The 7,500-nt window shown below is 39.4% G+C and overlaps 1 protein-coding gene across 18 annotated transcripts in view; it reads right to left on the reverse strand.

The window, feature by feature from the left end:
* The window catches only part of LOC106878206 (uncharacterized protein KIAA0825), a 189,652-nt gene that overhangs the window by 124,444 nt on the left and 57,708 nt on the right, over positions 1-7,500 (reverse strand). The window lies entirely within an intron of this gene.

Raw genomic sequence — 7,500 nt, forward strand, 5'->3', positions numbered from 1 at the left:
TGTGTGTGTGTGCAAAGGTGTAGAGGTTGGTGCATTTGTGTGTACATAGGCTCGTGCATGTATGTGTTGGTTAGTGCATTGTGTGTGTGTGTGTGTGCGTGCGCACGCACACACACACACATACACACACACAGTTGTACTTACAGATCAACTCAGGCTTCATTTTAAGACTTAAAAATAGTCAGAAAACAGCTCAATGCAGAGATGCTATAATAGATAATTGAAGCACCAAGATATTTATGTTACTAATTAGTTATCAATAGTACTTTATTTACTAATTATATTAATTAAACTAGCATATAGGTTCAACAGAGTTCAGCATGTCTGGCAGTTGCACAACCATATTTATATCTCTCATTGTAAACATTCTGTAGGAGGAGGTGGGAAGCAAAGAAGATTATTATTATTAAAATTCTGTTACCAAGATGATATAACTAACTAGTTCTGAAGGGGAGGGCAAGCATGGAGATTAGGTCAGAAGACAGACAGGGACTGTCGTTGTTATTGTGGTTCTGGTTGTTTAGCCCTAAATCAACTCTGATCGGGTAGACCTACAACCAAAGGCATTCCAACTGTTGCATTTTCATAAAGATATCTAGTATTTCATTAAGGAGGGGAGCTGGCAGAATTGTTAGCATGCTGGGCAAAATGCTTTATGGAATTTCATCCATCTTTACGTTCTCAGTTCAAATTCTGCCGAGGTTGACCTTGCCTTTCATCCTTTCGGGGTTGATAAAATAAGTACTAGTTGAGTACAGGGGGCAATGCTATCAACATGCCCCCTTCCCCCGGAATTGCAAGTCTTGTGCTAAAATTTGAAATTATTATTATTATTATTATTATTATTATTATTATTACTATTAATATTAGGTGGTGAGCTGGCAGAATCGTTAGCACGCTGGAGAAATGCTTAGTGGTATTTCACCTGTCGCTACATTCTGAGTTCAAATTCTGCTGAGCTGATGTTATCTTTCATCTTTTCGGAGTCAATAGATTAAGTACCAGTTGGGGACTGGGGTTGATGTAATCAACTATCTCCCTCCCCCAAATTTCAGGCCTTGTGCTTATAATAGAAAGGATTATTATTATTTTCATCGCTCTGTTCTGAGTTCAAATTCCACCAAGGTCGACTTAGCCTTTCATTCTTTTGGGGTTGGTGTAATTGACTTAATCCCTTCCCCCAAATTTCAGGCCTTGTGCCTACAGAAGAAAGGATTATTATTATTATTATTATTAAGTAAGGCAGTAAGCTGGCAGAATCATTAGCATGCTGGATGAAATGTTTGGCAATATTTCAACTGCAGCTACGTTCTTAGGTTAAAATTCCGCCGAGGTCGACTTTGCCCATCATCCTTTCAGTGTCAATAAATTAAGTACCAGTGAAGCACTAAGGTCAATGTAATTGATTAGTCCCTTGCCCCCAAATGTCACGCCTTGTGTCTATAGTAGAATTATCATTATTAACAGGGAAAGCTGGCAGAATCATTAGCACTCCAGGCAAAATACTTAGCAGCACTCCACCCATCTTTACATTCTGAGTTCAATTCCAAGGATGGTTTTCTTTGCCTTTCATCCTTTCAGAGTTGATAAAATAGGTACAAGTTGAGCACTGGGGATAACGTAATTGTCTAGCCTCCTCCCCGCAAATTTCAGGCCTTGTGCCCATCGTAGAAAGGGTTATTGTTTATTGTTAAAGCAGCAAGCTGGCAGAAGTATTAGACTACTGGACAAAATGCATTCCGCATGTCATTGCACTCTGCATTCAAATTCAAATTCCAGCAAAGTCAACTTTACATTTGGCATTCTAGAAGAACTAACTCTGGCCATTGCAAAGGCCTACAAGAAGACCAGAGCTTGTGTGTTGTCATCTGACAGAGAAACGGAATCTTTTCAAATACTATCTGCGGTACGACAAGGAGATACACTTGCACCTTACCTGTTTGCAATTGTAGCAAGCTATAGACAACAATGACAAAGACCTTAGACCAGCAAAGATTGTCCAATAAAATAAGTACCAGTTCAACACTGGGATCAGTATAATTAACTAACTCCTTCTAAATAAGTTCAGGCCTCGTGCCTATAATAGGAAAGATTATTTTTATTATTATCATTTAAGGCAGTGAACTGGTAGAATCATTAACACGCTGGATAAAATGCTTAGCAGTATTTTGCCTATCACTATGTTCTGAGTTCAAATTCTGCTGAGGTTGACTTTGCCTTTCATTCTTTCAGGATCTATAAATTAAGTACCAGTGAAACAATGGGGTTGATGTAATTGACTAGTTCCCTCTCCAAAAATTTCAAGCCTTGTGCTTTTAGAAGAAAGGGTTTTTTTCATTATTATTATTATTAAGGTGGTTAGCTGGTAGAATCATAAGCATGCCAGGCAAAATGCTTAGCGGCATTTCATCCGTTTTTACATTCAGAGTTCAAATTCTGCTCAGGTCGACTTAGCCTCTCATCTTTTGGGGATTGATAAAATAAGTACTTAGTCCATCTCCCAAACCAGCTGGCATTGTGCCTATTATTATTATCATTATTATGATTATTACTATTGCTATTATTATCATCATCATCATTATTTAGTTGAAGGAAGAGGTGGAGCAGTTGCCTTGACCTTTGTCAGCCCTTCCATGCTGTTGAGATCAATGAAGCTAATGCTCAGCCTGAATGGCAAGATCAATACTTCTAAGAAGAGATAAAGCAATAGGCAGGGCAGAGCAATGGGTGATCATCATCATCATCATCATCATCGTTTAACGTCCGCTTTCCATGCTAGCATGGGTTGGACGATTTGACTGAGGACTGGTGAAACCGGATGGCAACACCAGGCTCCAATCTAATTTGGCAGAGTTTCTACAGCTGGATGCCCTTCCTAACGCCTACAAAAGGAGACATTACTATATCTTATTGATATAATCACTTACAGATGATGACTAGAAACATGTAGTAAGGTCAATTGGAAGTGGAGTAGAGTAGGGCGGTGGTTCATATACATTTCTAAATAAATGTAAATAAATAGCTGTTGTTGCTTGGCTCCAGTGTTTGAATATGACTGTGAAACAAAGATAAATCTCTACCACAGGATCAGTTGCTGGTCCAACAAGGCAGTATCTACATCAGAGACTCTCAACTGGGGTCCATCTAAAATTTTGGGGGTTCCACACAAGCAAAATACCAAATTGGGGATCCACAGTAGTATTTCAAGGGACCTTTAAAAATGTTTGCTTTAGATGTATTTATTGCAAAAGACAGCTAGGTTTCTTTCTCCAATGTTTTACAAAGTTCAACCTACACAGGTTAATGTGTGAAAAACAAATTAGAAACTTTAAAAGATTATCTATAAAAGTGGGGGTCTACCAGAATCGAATAGTAATCAAAGGGGTCCATAAATAAAAAAAAACGTTGAGAACTACCGATCTACATGATCACTCAATATACTAGAAATAACAGCCAACTCTCCCTTAATCCTTTAGCATTCAGATTACTCTGTTGCATGTAATGCTTATTAATTAACATTGTTTTGAATTAATTATACATTATCCTGTGACTTCAACATTTCAATGGTGTGGTTGTTTATTTTTAGAACGACATTGTATGGTTGGTGTGAGAGGTCAGATCTGACCACTTTGAACATAAAACTTGTAAAATATTTGGGGCCGGATATGGCCAGTTTAAATGCTAAAGGGTTAAATGACATCCTGCTATTAAAGATAAAATTTACATAAAAGACCCCAGATCAGTGACTCTCAACCATTTTTTGCCCTTGACCCCTTTGATTCCTATTTTACTTGGGTGAGCCTTCATCACTATTCAATGTTTAAAAATCCCTTTTATAATTTTGTAATTAAATATTATTAGGAATTGTATAAGAAAAATTGATAAAATATTTTGAGCAGTGTAGGCGTAGGAGTGGCTGTGTGGTAAGTAGCTTGCTTACCAATCACATGGTTCTGGGTTCAGTCCCACTGCATGGCACCTTGGGCAACTGTCTTCTACTATAGCCTCGGGCCGACCAAAGCCTTGTGAGTGGATTTGGTAGACGGAAACTGAAAGAAACCCGTCGTATATGTGTATAAAGAGAGAGTATATATGTATGTGTGCGTATATGTTTCTGTGTCTGCGTTTGTCCCCCCCAATATCACTTGACAACCGATGGTGGTGTGTTTATGTCCCTGTAACTTAGCGGTTCAGAAAAAGAGACTGATAGAATAAGTACTAGGCTTACAAATATAGAATAAGTACTGGGGTCGATTTGCTCGACTAAAGGCGGTGCTCCAGCATGGCCACAGTCAAATGACTGAAACAAGTAAAGAGTAATGAGTGTAGAAGTATAACCCATTTATTGCACATAAATTTCAACAACAAAATCTTATATGGACCCAGGTTGAGAACCACTGCACTAGATGTGAAGGCGCAGAACTCAGTGGTTAGAACGCCAGGCGCACAATCATGAGGTAGTGAGTTCGATTCTTAGACTGGGCTGTGTGCTGTGTTCTTGAGCAAGACTCTTTATTTCACGTTGCTCCAGTTCACTCAGCCTTAAAAATAAGTTGCAACATCAGCCTTGTGCCTTTCCCTTGGATAACATAGATGGCATGGAGAGGGAAGGCTGGTATGCATGGGAAACTGCTGGTCCCCCATAAACAAGCTTGCCCAGATTTGTGCTTTGGAGGGTGACTTTCTAGGTGCAATCCCATGGTCATTCATGGAATGTCTTTATGAAGAGTCATGGCTGGAATGCTTTTGATTATAGATCAACTTAAAACAAAGTTATTTAGCCCTATATAACAACTACAACAACAGTCAGTCATGGGTTACATTCTCCTTAAATAATTTACTTATTCCAAAACTGGTCATAGAAAAGGTCTCTGGCTGTAGAAACCTTACCAAAGTAGACGTTAGAGCTATAATTAGTCCTCTGACTCATCAAATGCTGTCAAACCATCCAACTCATGCCAGCATGGAAAATGGACATTAAATAGTGTTTATGATATTGTGCATACACAACCGATGCCAGCATGGAAGCAGGATGTTAAATGATGATAATGACGCACATGTGTGTGTGTGTGTATTTGCTGTCACAAAGATATTCACTTCTCTAACACAAGAATAAAGATTCAGTTCCACTAGACAGCACCTTGGACAAATGTCTTTTACTATATAGTTCCAGGCCAACCATTGTTTTGTGAGTGAATTTGGTAGACAGAAGCTATACAAAGCCTGTTATCATCACTATCTTCATCTTTTAATGTCTACCTTCCATACCAGCATGGGTTGGATGGTTTGACAGGAGCTGGTGGGCCAAGGGACAGTGCCAAGCTTTAGTGTCTGCTTTGGCATGGTTTCAACTGCTGGTTGTCCTCCCTAACACCAACCACTGTACAGAGTGTATTGGGTGCTTTTCATGTGGCACCAGCACTAGTTAGGTCACTAAGCAACTTGCAAGACAAGACCTTTTAACTGAAGTTGGGGAGTAGTATTGAGGAAGATGGCTCTGTGTCAGGTGATAAGAGGGACAGTAACGGGTGTTTTGCTATGGAGGAGATACATGGCTACCCCAGCTGGAAAGACAAGGGAGAGAGTAGATGGTGAAGATGTGTTAACATGCACCCTCAAGTTACAGGGAGGTGTATATAAGTAGTACAGATGACTGGATAAGGTGAATGGGCAGGTTAGTTCACGAGAGTGCAAAAGAAGAAAGGGAGTGGTGGTGAGGAGAATGCAGAGAGTGAACACAGGTAGAGGGAGAGGTTTAGGAAAATGAGACGTTGGAGAGAGAGCTTCATCAGGGACAAATTGTGCACAGTTAAGCTTGCAAGAGTACAAAAGGAGAATGGGAAATAGGGGAGAAGAAACAAAGTAAAAGTAAAGGCAACTTCTCGGGTCATGTTGACTCATAAGGGCCAGTTTACTCAGTTTCCATGACATATAAATTTCTCACCTGGACAAGTGAGAATTACCATAGAATTACTCATTTTTGCCAGCTGAGTGGACTGAAGCAATGTGAAATGGAGTGTTTTGCTCAAGAACACAATGCATTGCCCGGTCCAGGAATTTAAACCACGATCTTAATGATCAGGTGTCCAACATCCTAACTACTAAGCCATGCACTTCCACATAGAGAAAAAACGAAATGCAGTGAGTGGTAAACATGAGTGGCTGGAGAGCGGGAGGGGTGGTAGGAAGATGAGTTGTGTTGAAGAGGGGTATACACATAAATGACATACCTTTAGGGAGTCATTTTTACTTAAATATACAGGTCGTCTCAAGCAATATCAGTGTGTGTGTGTGTGTGTGTGTGTGTGTGTGTGTGTGATTGTGAGTGCAAACTACAGACAGTGATGTCTGTTGATATAGCCCTTTCAATAAATCATCCACTAGCTATGAGCTTTCAAAAACGAGTAAATGAAAACTCCCTTACTTTAAAGATAGGTAAGGGTTAGTGACAAAAAGGACATCTGGCTGCAAAACAATGATTCAATTGTTCAGTGGGTGACAGTACTGAGGTCCCACTCAGGTTGCACTCCCTCCCTTTGCTCAAGGGCTCATAGGCTTTCTCGGAAGTACTCTCTTCCAGTGAATTTGACAGTGTAGTGAAAACAGACCAAGTGGAACTAATCTAAGCATTTGCCTGTAGATTGTAGAACAGCCATGTCCTTGATCTTAAATCTATGGTGTACCTTAAATGGCAAAAGTTGGCCCATGAGTTCATATAGTTTGTACACCATGTATATTTTTCTATCTCATTCCTCCCTACCACATTTTCTCTTTAAAAAGATTTTATGTTACTCCCAACAAAAATTGTAAACTTATTTGTGTAATATCCCTGTCAACTGAGGGGGATATTACTTCAATTGAAGGGTCTTGCCTTGCAAGGTACTTGGTGACCCTATTAGTACTGGTACCATGTAAAAAGCATCTAGTACACTTGTGACAAGAGTTTCCACTGGCAGTGCCCCAGCATGGCACAGCCTTAGGGCTCAAACATAAAAGAATAAAAGACTACATATATATATATATATATATATATATATATATACTTTACCTATATATCATATATTTATATTGATTTTCCATTTTAGCACAAGGCCAGTAATTTCAGGAAAGGGGTTAAGTCGATTACAATGACCCCAGTGCTCAACTGGTACTTACTTTATCAACTTCAAAAAGATGAAAGGCAAAGCTGACTTCAGCAGCATTTGAACTCAGAACATAAAGATGGACAAAACCCTGCCTAGCATTTTGCCAAACATACTAATAATTCTGCCAGCTCACTGCTTTTACTTCTACATCATCATCTTTTAACATCCATTCTCCATGCTGGCATGGGTTGAATGGTTTGACAGGAGTTGACCAGCTCAAAGACTGCCCACACTCTTTGTCTGTTTTGGCAAGTTTTCTATGAAATCATCATCACCATCCAACTACCACCACCATCATCATCATGGATTTGTTTTTTTTTTTCATTTTCCTTTCACTCTCTTGCTCTCTCTCTTT

This window comes from Octopus bimaculoides, chromosome 9 (assembly GCF_046866305.1).
Source record: "Octopus bimaculoides isolate indiv1 chromosome 9, ASM4686630v1, whole genome shotgun sequence".
NCBI lineage: Eukaryota > Metazoa > Mollusca > Cephalopoda > Octopoda > Octopodidae > Octopus > Octopus bimaculoides.